The 17,951-nt window shown below is 42.5% G+C and overlaps 1 long non-coding RNA gene across 1 annotated transcript in view; it reads right to left on the bottom strand.

The window, feature by feature from the left end:
* Window positions 1–9,448: 9,448 nt before the first annotated feature.
* LOC147492454 (uncharacterized) overlaps window positions 9,449–17,951 on the bottom strand; it is a 50,423-nt gene continuing 41,920 nt past the window's right edge. The window contains exons 2-3 of the long non-coding RNA XR_015200191.1: window positions 9,724–9,953; window positions 9,449–9,638 (exon numbers count right to left, since the gene is read on the bottom strand). This is a non-coding gene — a long non-coding RNA (uncharacterized LOC147492454). The remainder of the gene's footprint in view (window positions 9,639–9,723; window positions 9,954–17,951) is intronic.

Genomic DNA, 17,951 nt, shown 5'->3' with positions numbered 1-17,951 from the left:
AGAGAGAAGGGGGGATCCAACGGAGGGGAAGAAAGCGTGGACCCGACGGATCGAGATCGAACAGAGAGATATTCGTGAAAGAAAGCCGCATCGCGAGAGATAGAACAAACACCTCTTAATAGGCCATTAGAGGAAATCTTGCCACTTATCAAGGGGTTGCGGCATTATGAAGGACCGCTGAATACACCCTCGAGATTGAGGGGAAACCTTCTCGTGCCTATCATCGATAGAAACCACGCCACTAACGAATGTTATGCTTTGAAGTGGCTGGTGGAAAGAATGATTGAGAAGGGGATGCTTAGAGAGTATGTCGCGGAGGTTCATCATCGCGGAGAGAGACAGGGCTCTCGCTAGGATCTTGGGAACAATAAATGTCATTTACACGCCGGGAGACACTCGGGAGGAATGCCCACCGTGACAAGATGAGAAGGACGAAAATGAAGCTTACAACAAAGTTAATGAGGTGACAAGCATGACGCCGTTAGTTTCGAGAACCGCGATTGCGAAAGGAACATAACTTTCACTCAAAGACTTGGAATCGGTGATTTCGCCCGCATGAAGATCGCTGGTGATTACCATAGCAATGGGTAATTATCTAGTGAAGCGAAAGTTGATAGACTCATGGAAGTTCATTAGACATGTTGTTTATAGGGGCCATGGAAGAGATGAATATAGATAGGGATCGATTGAGGGTTTCTCGGACTAATTTGTATGGCTTCAATGGAAGCATGACAAAGCCTATGGGGAAATAACGCTGCCCGAGAATAAAGAGGTCCGGCCGACGGGTATTCACCAGATTTATGGTGGTAGATCACGGGTCCCAAAGATAATGCCATTCTAGGAGAAGATGGATTCATGAAATGAAGGCTATTCCGTCGACCTATTATCGGTGATCCGCTTCCCGGGCGGGGTCTGAAATAAAATAAAGGGATCAGTCACGGCTCGAATATACACCAAGTGACGGTAAAAAGTATGGTCCGTGGAATAGGGGTGAAAAGTCGACAAATGATAAGGGAGAAGCGTAGCAATTACAGGAAGCGATCCCCAACCGAAGGATCACGAGTCTCATCGAGGCCAAAACTCGGATGAAATTGAGATCGTGAACACAGGGGTGGGAGAGGAAGAAAATTTACTTCACTGGGTCGGACTTGCCAAAAGAGTGGAAATTCAAACCCACACAATTATTAGCGAGAGAATGCTTACATATTTGCTTGGGCGATTGAAGATATCACAGAATAGATCCGAGTTCGCTTGCCATCACTTACACATGAAGGAGGGTCGCGAAGCCTATAAGACGTAAGATGATGAAGCGTAAAGACCCAAATACGCGGAAGGGATTCGCGAAGAAGTTATACGGCTTAGGGATGCGGGTATAATCAAGGGCGTAGGATGTACGGGAGTGGTCATGTCCAACGTGGTCGCGGTTCCAAAAGAACGAACGCAAGGTTCGAATGTGTGTGGACTTTACAGGCGTAAATAAAGAGTGTCCTAAAGATCAAGTATCCTATGCCGCGGGTGGATGAGTTAGTAGATAGAACAAATGGTTTCAAGGTATTCTCTTTCATGGATGCTTCCATGGGATATAACCAAGTCGCGATGTTTGGCCCGTGATCAAGAAAAAAGACTACATTCGTGGTAGAAGGAGGTACTTATTGTTATACAAGAATGCCTTTTGGTTTGAAGAATCGCGGGGCTACATTTCAGGGTTGGGGAAAAAATGTTCGAGGACAAGATTAGAAAGGGCATGAAAATATATATTGATGATATGGTGGAGAAAAGCATGTCGGAAGAGGAACATTTGAAGGGTCTCCGTGAAACCTTTTCACATATCATGGAAGCATAGTCCGTTTTGAACCCGAGAGAAATGCACATTCGGGTATCTTCGGGAAGTTCTTAGGTTATATAGTCACGTATCGTGGAATAGAGGCCAATCCCGATCGATCGATCCCTAGTGGAGATGCCGTCCCCTCGAGAATGTAAAAGAAGTGCAACGGTTGGCGGGAAAGAGTCGCAAAGATTGAACAGATTTATATCTAAATCATCGGACAAATGCGCACCGTCAGATCGCTTGCTGAGAAAAAAAACCAGATTTTCGATGGACCAATCGAAGTGAGGAAGCCTTTCGGGAGTTGAAGGTTTATTTAGGGAAAGCCCCTTTGCTATCGCGGCCGAGAGGAGGAGAGATATTGTATCTCTATATGGGGGTTTCGAGCACGCCGATAAGTTCAATTCTTGTGCGCGATTGTAGAGAAGATAGAGAAGCCGGTTTATTTTCGAGTAAAACCATGCTAGCCGCTGATACGCGATACGGTAGAATTGAGAAGTATGCTTTAGCGTTGATGTTCTCTGCATTAAAGTTGAAACCCTATTTCGATGCACACTCATTGGTAGTGATAACAAATCTGCCTCTCAAGCAAGCGTTGAAGGCAGAAAAGTCAGGGAGAATGCTGAAATGGGCGGTGATGCTTAGTTGTTACGAAATCAAATATCGTTAGAACAAATGAAAAAGCGCAAAGCCATGGCGGAGTTCCTAGCAGAATTTCCAGCCGAGGATCCCACTCGGGGAAAGGAAATGGTTATGGATCGAGGAAGAATCTGGGTCGATCCCTTGGACCCTTGGGATACGCCGCAATGGTTGGAGAGTATTCAGACGGATCAGCACGCATTAACGAAATGGGATTGGCATGTTTTGGTGACTCGACAAACACAAGGCTGGAGTTATCAATGAAACTAGGATTTCGCGGCTTCTAATAATGAGTCGAGAATATGAAGCAAAGATAGCGCAGGTTTGAATATGGCACGGATCCGGGAGTAAGCGAAGTTATCGGTGTTCTCGGACTTTAACTTGGTTATTTGTCAGATGAATGGGGGGTTTGTGGCGCGTTGTCCAAGGATGGAACGATATTTAGAGGTTCTATGACAAAAAGCCGCAAAGTTCAAAAAGGATTCAATTTGCTCATTTGGGGCCGGGAAACATGATTATCTTGACGCGTTATCATTTGTTGCCCGGCTGCTTCCGTGAAACGAGGGTCGTTCTATTGAAGTAAGAGTTTTGAGCAGGCCTAGTACATCAGAAACTGAGAGTGTGTGTCTCACCATTGAAAAGGAGATAGGATGGATGACGCCCATTAAAACTTTTCTTATGGGAGCAGAGATAGAAAATACCAAGGAGAGACGCCAGATGGAGCAGGTTAGCCAAAGATATGTTTTGTTAGATGGGGATTTGTACAAAAAGAGTTTCAGCGGACCACTACTGAGATGCATAGGGCCACAGCAGGTGCAAGAAGTGTTGGCCGAAGTACATGAAGGTGATTGTGGAAGTCACTCAGCGGGTCGAACCACGACCCATAGATTGATATCGCAGGGATATTTTTGGCCTCATATGAAGAAGGATGCAACAGAGTATGCAACAACTTGTGAGAAATGCCAAAGGTTTGCACAACTAATCCATTCCCCGGCAGAGCCACTGCATAATGTGTTTAGTCCGTGGCCGTTCGCCATGTGGGCACTCGATATAGTGGGGCCTTTGCCCACGGCCAGCGGCAAGAGAAGATTTATGTTGGCCGCCACTGATTATTTCACCAAGTGGGTGGAGGGAGTGGCACTACAAAGAAGTCAAAGAAGAGAATGTGAAGAAGTTCCTCAGGGAGAACATAATATGCAGATTCGGTTTACCCCATACAATCATTGCAGATAATGGAACACAATTTACTGGGGGAAAGGTATGTCAATTTCTTCAAGCCTACAAAGTGAAACAGAAGTTCTCGACGCCATATAATCCGGAGGGGAATGGCCAAGCCGAGGCATCAAACAAAATCATCATGGACAATTTAAAGAGAAAATTGGAAGACCGAAAAGGAGCATGGGCTGATGAATTGAATCATGTTTTATGGGCTTATCGTACTACACCGCGGACTTCGACGAATGAATCACCATTCGCAATGGCATATGGAGTAGAGGTCATTGTCATACCGTGGAAATGATAGAAAAATGACAAGAACCGGGGCCGTGGAAATGGGTCTTAATGAAAATATATTAGCCAATCGAAGTTGGATATAATGGAGGAAAAAAGATACGGCTCGCGATAATGACCGAGGAGTATCATAGAAGGTTACAACAACGACAAAGATGATAAACGAGTAAAGCCGCTGGGATTCATGGTTGGGGACTTGGTGCTGCGAAGGGTTACTCCGGCCACTAAAAAGGAGAATGACGGCAAACTAGGACCCAACTGGGAAGGACCGTATGTCGTGACAACAAAGGGAAATTCGGGTACTTACAAAATAGAGACCCCGGGAGGGGTAACGGTGGAGAAACAATGGAATATAAGAATGCTGAAAAAATTTCATGAGAGGAGCAGTGTGTAGCTTTCAATGAAACAAGCATATTTTGTGTAATGTATATATGTTATGTGCGGAATTCTAAGTCAATGAAACAATGATTGCATTCCTGGCTCAATAGCATGCATAGGGATTAATCAGAGACAGCGTAGGGGATGAGCCCTTCGCGGACAACATGTCCGAATCAAACTAGGGGCAAAATGAGTTGCCCCTATCAGGCTTCACAGCCGTTCAGAGACAGCGGGGGACGAGCCCTTCGCGGACTATACGTCCGAATCAAAATAGGGGCAAAATGAGCTGCCCCTATCAGGCTTCACAGCCGTTCAAAGACAGCGGGGGGGACGAGCCCTTCGCGGACTATACGTCCGAAACAAAATAGGGGCAAAATGAGCTGCCCCTATCAGCTTCATGCTCAAAGACAGCTTCTTCACTATAATCGTCCGTAGGGGCAAAATGAGTCGCCTCTATCAGCTTCAAACCGCTCAAAGACAAATGCCGGGGACGAGCCCTTCATGCCCGGACTACACGTCCGAATCCAACTGGGGCAAAATGAGCTGCCCCTATAAGGCTTCACAGCCGTTGGAAGAGAGCGGGGGGGACGAGCCCTTCGCGGACTGTAAGTCCGAATCAAACTGGGGGCAACCCTGACTAGCTTCACAGCTATACAAATCGAAATGGGGGGACGAGCCCTTCATCGACCGTAAGTCCTAATCAAACCGGGCAACCCTGACTAGCTTCACAGCTATACAAAGCGAAGCTGGGGGAAAGATCCTTCATGATCGCTTTGTCCGAATCGAACTGGGGGCAACCCTAACTTGTGTAAAAACTATACAAATAGTAAAGGCAGGAGGAAGAGAGCCCTTCACCAATAGTGCGTCCAAATAACAAGGGACAATCATAGCTAACGGAGTTTGGAGATGCAAATGAAAAGGGATTAAGTCAAAGTAACATATTGATCAATGGCTCCATGCATAACGAAGTTAAAATACGTCGTAATCGAAACACAAATTAATAGTGAATTACATTGCAAAAGGAGCACAAAAGTACTAGCTACAAAAGCCATTGTTTTTCACAAACACAAAAATAATTGTTTAACTGTTACAAAACCAAGGCCATCTGCAAAGAAAGTAAGCCGACATGTGTTACTACTGAGGATCAGTAGTCGGTTCTTCGAGCGATTACTTTCATCTTCACCGACCGATGCCGCATCTTCATTCACCAGACCGAGAAGGGACCGCTACCGGTGATGGGAGTCGAACACCGCTGGTAGGCGCCTCAACGGCTTCTGATCGCATTGTGGAAAGTTCTACAAGGGACGATGTCCCTACAACAAGAGGAGGCGGTGGAAGCAAATGGCCGGCCGAAGTTGATCAAGTTGTTGTTGCAGTTCAAGCGTCGATCTTTTTTCGTAGCAAGCCCCTGAATCGATCCGCGGCCTCTTGGATAGCCTTATCCACAAAGAAATTGAGTGGCAAGCCTCTCGCCTCTGAGGTCATCCATTTTGAATTGACACCGCGAACGTAATCGCGGTTATCCGCCCCTCACCTACCGAGCTCCTTATGAAGCTTGACTGCCTTGATCCGGTTCTCGTCCCTCTCCTTCTCCAGCTTGGCATACCTTGCTTTCCAGCCGTCGTATCGTATCTATCTCTTCGCCCGGCGTCAAGTTCTCCACGGTGCTGGTCAGGCCACGCAGCACATAGCCGATGTCTAGACTCAGCTGCAGAGACATATGGGGTATAAGAGTAGCACAAAGAATGGAGAGATATCATAGACAATTGGTAAGCCACTACCCACTAGCCCAAGACATACCTTTTCCCATCCAGTGTAAATGGAGGCCCTGTGGGAAGCAACGGTACCAAAGATCTCCATAAGCTTGATCCCGAAGGCGTGAGAGCTGAAAAATAAGGAGGCGGCAACGGCTGGGTTTTCCAAAGCCGAGTCTCGTGTAGTCACATCGCGGTCCCTAGCCTTGAGCTTGGGATGCCACACCTCGACAGGCCCAGAGGTTAAAGGACCAGCCGAAGAAGAATCCTGTCTAGGGCGGCGTGAAGATATCACAGACCGCGGAGGTTCATTGCGGCCAGTAGTTGGGGAAGGAACAGCGGCAGAAGTTTTAGCCCTTTTGGTGGGAGGGCTCTTATTTGACACGTCAACAGGAGCATCCCCATCAGAGTCGCTGTCCCAAAGCTTGTACTTGTTCACATCCATGGCGGTGGCAGAAGGGGGAGCGGTATTAGCAGCAAAATCGTCCTCCCACTCAGCCACACGAGAGTAGGAAGGGGGAAGGGTGTCCGCGGTAGTAGTCTTGTTTTTAGTAGCAGCGGCACGTTGAGCAACAGCTCGTGAATGGGAGATTTTTTTGGTATAGTTGAAAGACTTGTAAGACGAACGTTTTCTTTTTTGAGGTGGGGATGGTTTGGGCTTTCTTTCTTTGGGGGGCGGCAGACGATAGAGGGGGCCTTGGTATTTGCCAATGTTTTTTAGAGAAGGGTCAAGCAACAGAGGAGTGGCTTTTTCAGGATCAATGCCAAGGACTTCATTAATCGCGGAACTCCCCGAAGTTCGCGGAGGGGATTGAAAATTTCGAGTAAACACCATTGTATATTTGGGATCGCTGAATCGGGTCTCCAACCTACATCACCAAGAACAAAGACAAATTAATGACAGGTGAGATAAATACCGCGACTCCTAACGGCTTACTTACCACTTGTTAGAAATGGAGATGCCTCGAGAAAACTTCCGAGGGAGGTCCGCTGGATAAAAAATTACCGACACACATACAACGGGTAATCGATGCCACACCTTGTCGGTGGTAATGTGAAGAAGGAAAGACTTCTTTTGAGGACGAAAAGTGCGATGATTGATATCCCACACCCCCGTTTAGTGCTTTTCTTTATATAGAAGTAGGCAAGGATATCACGGAGTTGTATTTTGGGGAGTGAGTCTCATTGTAGTGGTTGGCGGCATACATAACACGCCGGTTACCTATGCCCCGCACGGAGGAATGTTGAAATGGTTACGCACTCGGCGCCAAGGGGAGTCAAAAGGGAAACGTAGCCGGCCGCTATCCGGTCCTACAAGAGCTACTAGATAACCAGGCGCCGTGATACTAAGTGAGGAAAGTGGGTGACGCCGCACATGTTCGAGAATAATGTCACCGAATGCCGTAAGCGGCTTTAACGGCATCTAGATTGGGTCCGGCGGTAATAGGACGGCTGTGATGGCAGAGAAGGTGTCCCACCCGGTAGATGGAACAAATGTGGGATCGGTAGAGTTTGAAGCCGGGATTCAGATCCGTCCGCGGATTGATGACTAGATCTAGGGGTAGAGGATCCAGATTTACCCGATGTGGTGGCGGAGGATTGGGTGGAGGAGATGACCTCACATTCGATGAAGGCATAATGGAAACAAAAGGTAAGGAGGGAAATTCAGAAAAGATAGATCGCTAATCTAGGAAAAGAAGATAATGAGGAAGCAACCCCAAAATAAACAATGAATGCACAAATAATGAGAGGAAAGGAAAGGAAAACAATTTAAGACAAACTCAGAAGCAAGAAGAGGGCCAAAGCAATGGAGGGCGAACCAAAACGCGTCTCGGAGGTTCTTGGTGCCAAGAAATTGACGACGTGAAAAGGGGAAAGAGGTTGAAGAAGGTGAAGTTGAAAAGAAAAATGGTGAGGGTTTACCGCTTTGAGGGTTTTGAGGTCAGGTGAGAGAGGAGAGATTTGAGCCGGATTTGAGGGGGGGGACAAAAGGGTAACCGACCAACAGAGAACCAAAGGAATAGGGACGCGCGGTAATCTCGATTTTGAAGCGGGCAACATAATGAGGCGCCGCGGCGCCGTATTTCACCGTATTTCCAGGTGGCAGTACAGAGGAAGCACGTGGAACACGTGCTGGGAGAAAGAGATAAAGGGACAGAGTGGGAGGGTCAGACAAGAAGTATTCAGCAGAGGGTGTATGGAAAGAGAAAGAGTAGTTCTCGGCACCATTGCCAGTCGCGGACCAACAATAGGGTTGAGAGAGGGCATCTGTATAGGACGTACACATGACCTAGGAGGTTAGTGGTGACAAAAGGACCGGATGCGGTATAGCGTGGGAAGACAGGCTGCACAGGATCAGATCTGCGGTATCCCAACCGCTCTAGAACTGCTGCGAAACGTGGAGAGTGGGAGAGCGGAACCAGAACCGCAAGATAACCGTTGCGGTACGTGGAAGGAGAGAGAGATATATAAGAGAGTGAGAGAGAAAGAAAAAAAGGGGGAAGAGAAAAAGAACTAGAGACGAGTGAGATTATAAGTTGTAATCACAGTTTATATAGTTAGTTCTTCTCTGAAATGCCCAAAAAATGGCCACCATTCAAAACCATTTCCAAGACCTAGAAAGTAATTCATCATAATCCTGTCTCACAAAGCTCAACTTATGTAGAAGAATATCCTCCCACCACCTGAATGAACGAAACACCTTTAAAATTTTGAAAAAAAAAAAGTCGATATAAATCTATGTCTTGGATGGAAACCAATATAACTTAATAAAATTTTCCGAATTGAACCTACCTTGCAACATTGGTGATTTCTTTTCTCAGTGTGTTCATTGCACCATGTTGTAGTCCAAAATAGCCAACCGTCAAATAAAGATGGTATCATGGTTTCCTCCCCCTCATATATATCAATATACCACCTTGCCTCTCCCCACTCGAAGCCTCAAAATATGAGGCAAGCTCCAAAGAATGAGATTCAATCTTTTACCCGATGGGTAAGGCTATGTTCCCATTATTAGGATAATTTTTCAAGTGCTTAGTTGTGAAAATATTTGGCCTCATCCATGATGTTTTCATTTTCAAAACCAAGGTGAGAAGCTTCATACAAACTCAACATTCCTATAACATCCTCAACAAAGGCATCCCTTGAAATTTCATCCATCTCTTCTTGGAAGCTCTTAAATATATCTATCATCAAACGCACAAACAATTCAAGGTAATTAGATAATTTGATTCATACAAGATGTAATGATAAAGAAAGAGAACTGAGGATTGTACCTTGGGTAACATCATACCCATGGTCTCTTAGAGCCTAAACCGCATAGCATTACTGTATAGATCATCATCTGAGCATCCAACAATCTTGTTAATCTTAGATAAAATGGCCTGAAGTTCTTCCTCAAAGTGATACCCAACTCCTAGCTTTTCTATGGCATCAATTAACTCAAGCCTAGCCAATGGCCCTACCAACTCGTCCGCCAACAAATGTTTTACATTCTCTTTCAATTCTAGGACACGTATCTTCTGTGTTTCATCCTGCAGATAATTTTTCATATTACAACTCTATATATGCTGTCACTCAATTGCAAAGTTTAATCGACATTAAAAGAGATTTTATCACCTTGCTGTGATCACTCCTAGGTGAAATCATGGAGTCATAGTCCGAGCATATAACTTGGCACTTGTTCCTCAACGACTTGACAGTTTGAGCAGCGACATTAATGCACTGGATGTTATTGGTAATGGAAATGTTGGATCGATATCCTTTCAAGGCATGGTTCCCATGCTTCAGAGTCCACCATGTTGGGCCGCGGAAGAGGGGTAAAAATTGCAGGTGAAGAGCCATTTCTACTGCAACATCTTCGAGCTTGACTAGTTAGAAAAATTCAACATGTCACATGTATATATATATGTTCTGGATAAAACAATGTGGAAACAACGTTACCTACAACAAATAGATCAATCCTACACAAAGATCAATCCTACACATTAGACAAGACTTCAACACCCTCTAAAGTAATCCCAACACTTCTCAATGTCAAACAAACAAACATATAAAGTAAAACAATTAATGCTAAAGAAGAACAAACCACAAGACGAGATATATCATGGTTCGGCAATTTGCCTACGTCTACACTGCGAGTTCAAAGCTTTACTAGATGTCTGGAGTAAAAAATTACAAGTCTCTCAATTCACTCACAAAGAATTGCTCTCTTATAATCTCTCTCTTTCTTGGTTTTGGTTAAGTTAAGTTTCTACAGAAAAAACCTATATTTATACTATTTCAGAAAACTTCCGAAATAAGTCAAATTCGTCTTTGAATATCACGGTTGGAGCCGACCACCAGTGTGAAGGCAAAAAGGGAGCGCTATTAATGCGAAGAGCTTGGAGGTCAACCAAGGCATGAGCGCGACCCGCACCCTTGTCAAGGCAAAAGGGAGCGCAGGGTGCGCCCTATATGAGAAAAGCAAAAATCACCCTTTTTCTCTACTTTCTCCACCTCGGTGAGGTTTTAACACATAAAACCGAGCCGAACACATCCAAATGAGAACACATCCAAAGAGGGAACACATCCAAAGAAGGAAGATTCGCAGTCAATCGCCTCGGCGGCCATGCCTACAAAGGGCTCTTTCAAACATGTAGGATTTGGAGCAAGTCCAAACAGTGATTGGAACTTAACTCCGGTGACAACCTTTGTCAACATATCAGTAGGATTGTCATGGGTGTCCACTTTCTCAAGTGCTACATCACCATCCTCAACGGACATCAATATGCTTGGTCCGAGCATGATGAACCTGGTTCTTCGCCAAATGAATAGCACTCTGACTATCACAATACAAAGCAACACTGTTTTGCTTAATACCCATATCATCCAAAAGACCTCGAAGCCATAGTGCCTCTTTAACTGCCTCTGCCACTGCCATATACTCTGCCTCAGTAGTAGATAGAGCAATCAGAGCACAAGCATAGACCTCCAACTAACCGGTGCACCATGCATCATAAACACATAACCAGTAGTAGATCGTCGTCTATCTAGATCACCTGCATAATCTGAATCCACATACTCACTGACATAACAAGTGCATCCACCATAAGCTAATCCCACATCCAAGGTACCCTTCAAGTACCTCAATACCCATTTCATTGCTTCCCAATGCTGCTTTCCATGATTTGCCATATACCTGCTTACAACACACTAATCGCTTGAAATGTCCGGTGGGTGCACACCATAACATACATCAAACTGCCCACGACACTTGCATAAGGAACATTAGCCATATGCTTTTGTTCCTCAACCGAACTAGGAGAGAACTTAGCTGAAAGCCTAAAATGCCCAGCTAAAGGTGTAGAAACCGACTTTGCATTCTCCCTACCAAATTGAGAAATTATTTTATGAAGGTATTTCTTCCGAGATACAACTATCCGTCCTTTTTTTCTATCTCTCATCAATCTCCATGCCCAAGATCTTCTAGGCTCCACCTAAGTCTTTCATCTCAAACTCGAGCTAAGTTGAGATTTTCAACTTGTCTATCTCCACCATGTTTTTGGAAGCAATAAGCATGTTATCCACATAAAGCAGGAGATAGATGAAGTCATTACCACAAAGTCTACGAAAAGTAAACACAACAAATATACTTACTTACTGTAAATAATCTGTGATTTAAAATACATATTTATTTATTAATTAATTTATTTAAAATTCGCTGAATTGGATTTGGGATATGTGGGCCTGATTTCTGGGCCCGAGTCTGTGTTGGGCTTAGGTTTCAAACCCAAGTATATATTCATATTTTTCCAGAGAATAGGTTTTTTTGATTAAAAATAAAATAAAAATGGAGGCGGCTTGATTGCTAGAGAGTTGGAGCACGACGATTCGAACTATGATGAATTTGTGGAGCTTTTAATACAGGTGAGTAGTTAGTTTTTCTTTTCACTAATCCAGAGTTTTACTGCATACGCATGACAAATTTTACTGTCTAAGGTTTCCGTTCATTTTTCTGTAGTTATCATGCTATAATGTCGAAGTGTTAAACGGGTTAAATGTTAGTATAGTGTTTGCTTAATTATTTAACTGTCGAAGCTTTGAGAAGCTGTTAATGGCGGCGCAAGCCCCACAGCAAGATTTCGGCTTGTGTTTCCTTTAAACTCTTTTTGTTTGTGGTTTTGAATTTTTATCTTGTTGGGTTGTGGTGGTACATTGTTAGGGAGTTGTTTAAGCTCTGAAGGGTGTTAATGGAGTCGCCTGTCCGGACCTTTTTGATTTGAACCCTTGTCTTTATGATTTTTACTTTGTTGATTTGAGTTTGGTTATTGAGGTTGGAATGAGGGCTGTCGAATGGGTGATGGAAAGGGGTAAGATTGAAGCTTGAAGAAGCTTTAATGGCGGCGCAAATTCGAGATCTAGTTTTGAGAAAGAATATATATTGAATGATGGGTGGTTTTTGCTTTTGTTAAAGTTATTGGATTTTTGGCAAGGATCAAAACCGATATGATGGGGAAGCGAGAAGTGGTGGCCGGAGTTGAGCTGCTGGCGGTGGAGGAGAGTTGGTTACCAGCTGAAGAAGACGACCTGTTGATTTCTCTTGGGCTTGGGCTTAGTTGGTTTTCCTTTGGGCCGGTTCTATTTTGTTAGTGATGGGCCGATATTAATCTTTTGAGTTGGGCCGGTTCTATTTTTGGTTGGGGCCTTTTCTAATTTTGTTTACATGGGCCGGTTTTCTTTTATTTTTTTTGGGCTGGTTCATTATTGTTATGTGGATCCGCTAACATTATTTGAATATTTGGTTGAGTCATGGGCTTGGTTAGGGTCCAAACCATGACCTTAGTCATGAGCCCATGAGCCATGCACCTTTACCTTAGCCATGACATGAACTATGACCTTAGCCATGAACCATGGCTATGACCATGAACTTGTTGAACATGGAAATGACAGGTTGACTTTGACATTGACCGTTGACTGTGGAATGTTGACCTTTTCCAGATTTTCACATATTTACAAATATGGACAAATGTAGTAATAAAATATTGTCGACAATTGTATAACTTTGTTTGTCATTATCTAATTAAGATTTGACGTGAGTAGTGTGTAAAGCATATAAATATTGGCACGTAACAATAGGGGAATTCTTATAATAAGACTTAGATATATACATTTTTATGAGAATTAAACTACATACGGACTTAGATTCATGGATTTTAGTATTGGGCTTTTGACACTTGATCAGTTTGACTTAACTTGTGATTTGGACTCGAATAATTATGCGTGATGTTTGGACTTGAGTTGTTCTTTCTTTTTAAAGTCGATCCATTTTGACATTGGTAGAATAGACATAAATTTTGATTATTTATATACTATTTATATTGTGCACAAATAGAAATAATGCGTGCCTTTGATGGTGACTTGAGTTCACATAAATATATTGAACGAATACATTACCTGATTAATTACTATTATAAGTTGCTACTTAATTGATAATGTGGATTGTATTATAACGAGAAACGTTGAGCTTCAGTACAATTAAGTATACTGGCATGAGATAGAACAAAAAGTATTATTGAGATTATCCAAATATGGTGGCTTAGTGCAATAATTTATTTGGCACGTGATAGAGTGAAATGGTTATGAGATACTAATGTATGACACCTGAATAAATTACGTAACAAAAATCCTAGAACCTAGCTACCACAACTCATGTGATTTGGCCCTAGTGATGGGCGTATGTGATATGATTGGCCTTTCTGGCATTTCAGTGAATTTGAATGGCTCTTCGGGGGTAAGTAATGTGATTGGCCCTTCTGGCGTTTCAGTGAATCTGAATGGCCTTTCTGGTGTAGCCGAACAGTGACTTGATTATTCCGTTCGCAAAATTAGAACGAGACGCGCGATATTTTATGCCGAATAGTGGCAGTACTCACATAATGGCTTTCGTGTGAGGGTTACCTGGTGTGCGGCATCCCGCTCAGGGTAGCTACACACGAGTGATTCATTATGTGAGGGGAGGCATGTGGATGTACATGTTTGGCGTTGGAAAGTGATTGTGGTAGCCAAGGAAACTAGGTAAGACATAGATACAACTTGATTTTAGGGACATGCAAAGAAAGCCTTAAATAATATAATTATGGTAATATGTTGGTTAATGATATATCTTTAAATATATGATTGTATATGTCTTTGCAGAAGGGTGGGTCAAACTAATTACTTGGGCAGAGACGACCCACTCTGTAATTGAGTATGAAATGCGGTAAGTATAGAATATGCTTGCCTGATTTTTAGTTTAGTTAGAACCTAAGGTGCCTCGGTGGAGGAACTAAATGTCTTTGTATTATGGTTGGGAAGCTAAGGCGCCTCAATGGAGGAACTACCTGCCTTATTTATTATGCGTATAGTTTGTTGTGTGGTTAGTAGGAAGTTAAGGCGCCTCAGTGGAGGAACTACCTGCCTTAATTATTGTACTTAAGGATGTTATATTATTTGTTGGATGTTAAGGCGCCTCGGTGGAGGAACTAGCTACCTTATTTAGTGTGTAAATATATGTATAAGTATATATTGTATTTTAGGGCTACTCACACCAGCATTGTTTATAATGCTGACCCGATTTGTATGTTTGCTTATTGGGTGTGTTCATTAAATGAACATAGTTGATAAGTCTTGACAGGTTTAGTGTTGAAGAAGGTTGGTTGCTGCTTGTGGTTTGCGTTAGCGTTGTATTTCAAGATAGGTTTTGTTTTCCCTTGAGGTGATATAGATTTTCAGTTGAGACAATGTTATTTGTATTTTCATTTGTAATTTTAAATAAAGAGTTATTGAAAAGAGATTTGTAACCTAATTTTATTTGTGAATTTTTGTAATGAAGAGGACTTTTGTTTAAGTTAAAATTTTTATTGGTTTTTAATTATCCGCATATTTAAACTGTTTATGGGTTTTTGGAAGTTGAGAGTGCATCGCTCACACCTCGAAAATCGAAGAGTCAGGAACAAATATTGTTTTTCCGAATTCTGTTGAAATTCGGGGTGTGACATTGGGTGTACTCATGTTGTATCATGAATGTGTCAAAGCGCTTGTACTATTGCCTGGGCGATTGCTTTAACCCATACAGTGACCGATTCAATTTACATACATGATCTTCTTTCTCAGCAACAACAAACCCTTCAGGTTGTCTCATATAGATCTCTTCCTCCAAGTCCCTATGCAAGAAAGCAGCTTTTAACATCAAGTTGCTCTAACTCCAAGTCGGTGAGCAACTAAACTCAATAACACACGAATGGAAGTATGTTTGACCACCGGGAAAATACCTCATTGTAGTCGACTCCTTCCTTCCGGAAAAACCCTTTGCTACTACTATTGCCTTGTACCTAGTAATCTTTGTTGGACTCGAAATGATCTCTTTCTTTTAAACACCCATTTACTGCCGATAGTCCTTTTCCCTTTGGCAATAAAACTAGGTCCCATGTGTGATTTTTATCAAGAGACTCCATCTCTTCTTGCATAGCAACCAACCAATCTCTGTATTGAGCATCTCTAATAGTTTCCTTGAAACTATATGGCTCATCATCTTTGATATTCAGTTCATATGCCACTAAATCTACATGACCATAGTGTTTCACCGGCTTCTCGTGCTCATACTTGTGCACTTCTATAACTTGTCTCTTTGGCCTAGGGCTAGCCACTACAAGTTGCGGATGTTCATGATCTTCTTCCTGTTGCTATGTGGTTCCATGATTTGGTACCTCATCATGAACCAACCAGTCGTCTGCTACATCAGACAACTCAAGCTCAGTGGCTTGAACTTCTATAGACTCACCATTCTACCCAGCTCCTTCCGGCTTACTGAAAGATAACACGGAAGTCTCATCAAAGGTAACATCTCTGCTGACAAGGAACTTGTGGTCTTCTTGACACCACAATCTGTATCCCTTTACCCCATTTGTGAAGCCTAAGAATATGGCTTTCTTAGCTCTAGGATCTAGCTTGCTTTCCCTCACATGGTAGTAAGCAGTCGATCCAAACACTCGCAAAATACTATAATCAGCTGGGTTACCTGACCACACCTCATAAGGTGTCTTGCAATTTATAGCTAGAATTGGTGACCTATTATTTAGGTAACATGCCATGGACACTGCATCTGCCCAATACTCTTTGCCTAGACTAGTATTAGACAACAAACATCTTGCTCTTTCAAGCAAGGTTCTATTCATCCTCTCTGCCATTCCATTATGCTAAGGCATGCCCCCTCGACTATCCAAAGGTCTAGCAATTCCCTCATTTGCAAAAACTCTTGGAATGGCCCATAGGTATACTCAAGATTACCATTGTCGATCCGTAGTGTCTTTACTTTCCTATCCGCGATTCTCAACCATTGCCTTCCACTTCTTAAATGTCTCAAACACTTCATCTTTCGTTTTCATCATATACACCCACACATAGTGGGTATGATCATCAATGAATGAGACATAATAACGGTTACCTCCTTTAGAAGCCACTCTGGAGGGTCCCTAAACATCTGTATGCACATAGTCAAGGATGCCTCATTGTCGTGGTGCTTGCTTGACTTGAACTTGACTCTGCACTGCTTCCTATAAACCCAATGCTCACAGAACCCCATACTTGGCTTCTTCAAGTCCTTCAGGAACCCTCGCTTGCACAACTCAGACAAACCCTTTTCACTCATATGCCCTACTCACATATGCCACATCTTAGTGCATTCAGAATCTGTTGGAAATAAGGCTGGGTCAGACCTGATATGGATAAACGCCCACCAAGATAAGGATAAACCACAGAGATAAGGATAACCACCAGGTATTGGGATGAGTGTAGGACTTTATCCTAGCCTACATTAGATGAGTATAAGACTCTATCCTTAGCTGATTTTGGATAAGTATGGGACTTTATCCTATCCAATTTTGAGTAGGTGGGAGAGTTCTATAAATACACCCCCACCCCTCACATATTGATCATCCCAAAAACAAACAAATCTCTCTCTCCCTTTAATGGTGACCTCCAACGTTTTCTAAAGTAGAATCTAGTTTTTCGTGGAGATTCCATAGGTGGTAACCTCCATTGCTAGCCATTGTCAGTTCTTGGTTCTTGGTTTGTGAACAAAGGTTGCTTCCCGTTTATGGTTGGAACTGGACTCTAGCTAAGTTGAGAAGAATAAGATCTTGAGTGTGCGAAGAACATCATCTTCTCCGGTAGATCAAAGCTTGGAACTTCGAATTGAAAGCTATGACCAAGGTACGATCTTTTGTTTCCGCTGCGCTATTTTATGCATGTGATATAGCGTAATTGTACATATCATAGGAATCATGCATGAGATATCGGTAAAAATCTTATATTGGCATCGAGCCAAGTTTTCCATAGTTTGCATGCTTTTGTTTGTAGTTTTGATCTTGTGATCTACATTTTTTTTTTTTGAAAACCGTGTTTTTTCAAAATCTTTTAATTAATTTTTAAATAATTAGGTTGTTTAAAAACTAATTAGAAATTGCTTAAAATTTATTTTTTTGCAAAATAAATTATTTATGGAAAATAATTTGTTTTTTTAATTTTTAGTGGAAATTTTTTCTAGGAAATTTTTTTTTCCTTAGAAATTTTTACATGGAAATCTATTTTCTGAGATTATTTCCCTAGAAATTTTAGGATTTTTCAAATGTATTTTTTTTTCACGATTAAAAATTGACATTAGGATGTTTATTTTTACCATGTAGTAATTATTTAAATTTGGATTTTTACTATTGCATGTAAATAAAATTGTCTGTTTTCTATCAACGGTCATATGAAAACTAAGGCACAATGCCTAAGTCGCATAGACTCGAGACTTATAGGAAAATTGAACCAGATCTTGGGAGACA

The sequence above is a fragment of the Coptis chinensis genome, chromosome 6, assembly GCF_015680905.1.
Source record: "Coptis chinensis isolate HL-2020 chromosome 6, ASM1568090v1, whole genome shotgun sequence".
Classification (NCBI taxonomy): Eukaryota; Viridiplantae; Streptophyta; class Magnoliopsida; order Ranunculales; family Ranunculaceae; genus Coptis; species Coptis chinensis.
This window is presented reverse-complemented; position numbering and strand designations above follow the sequence as displayed.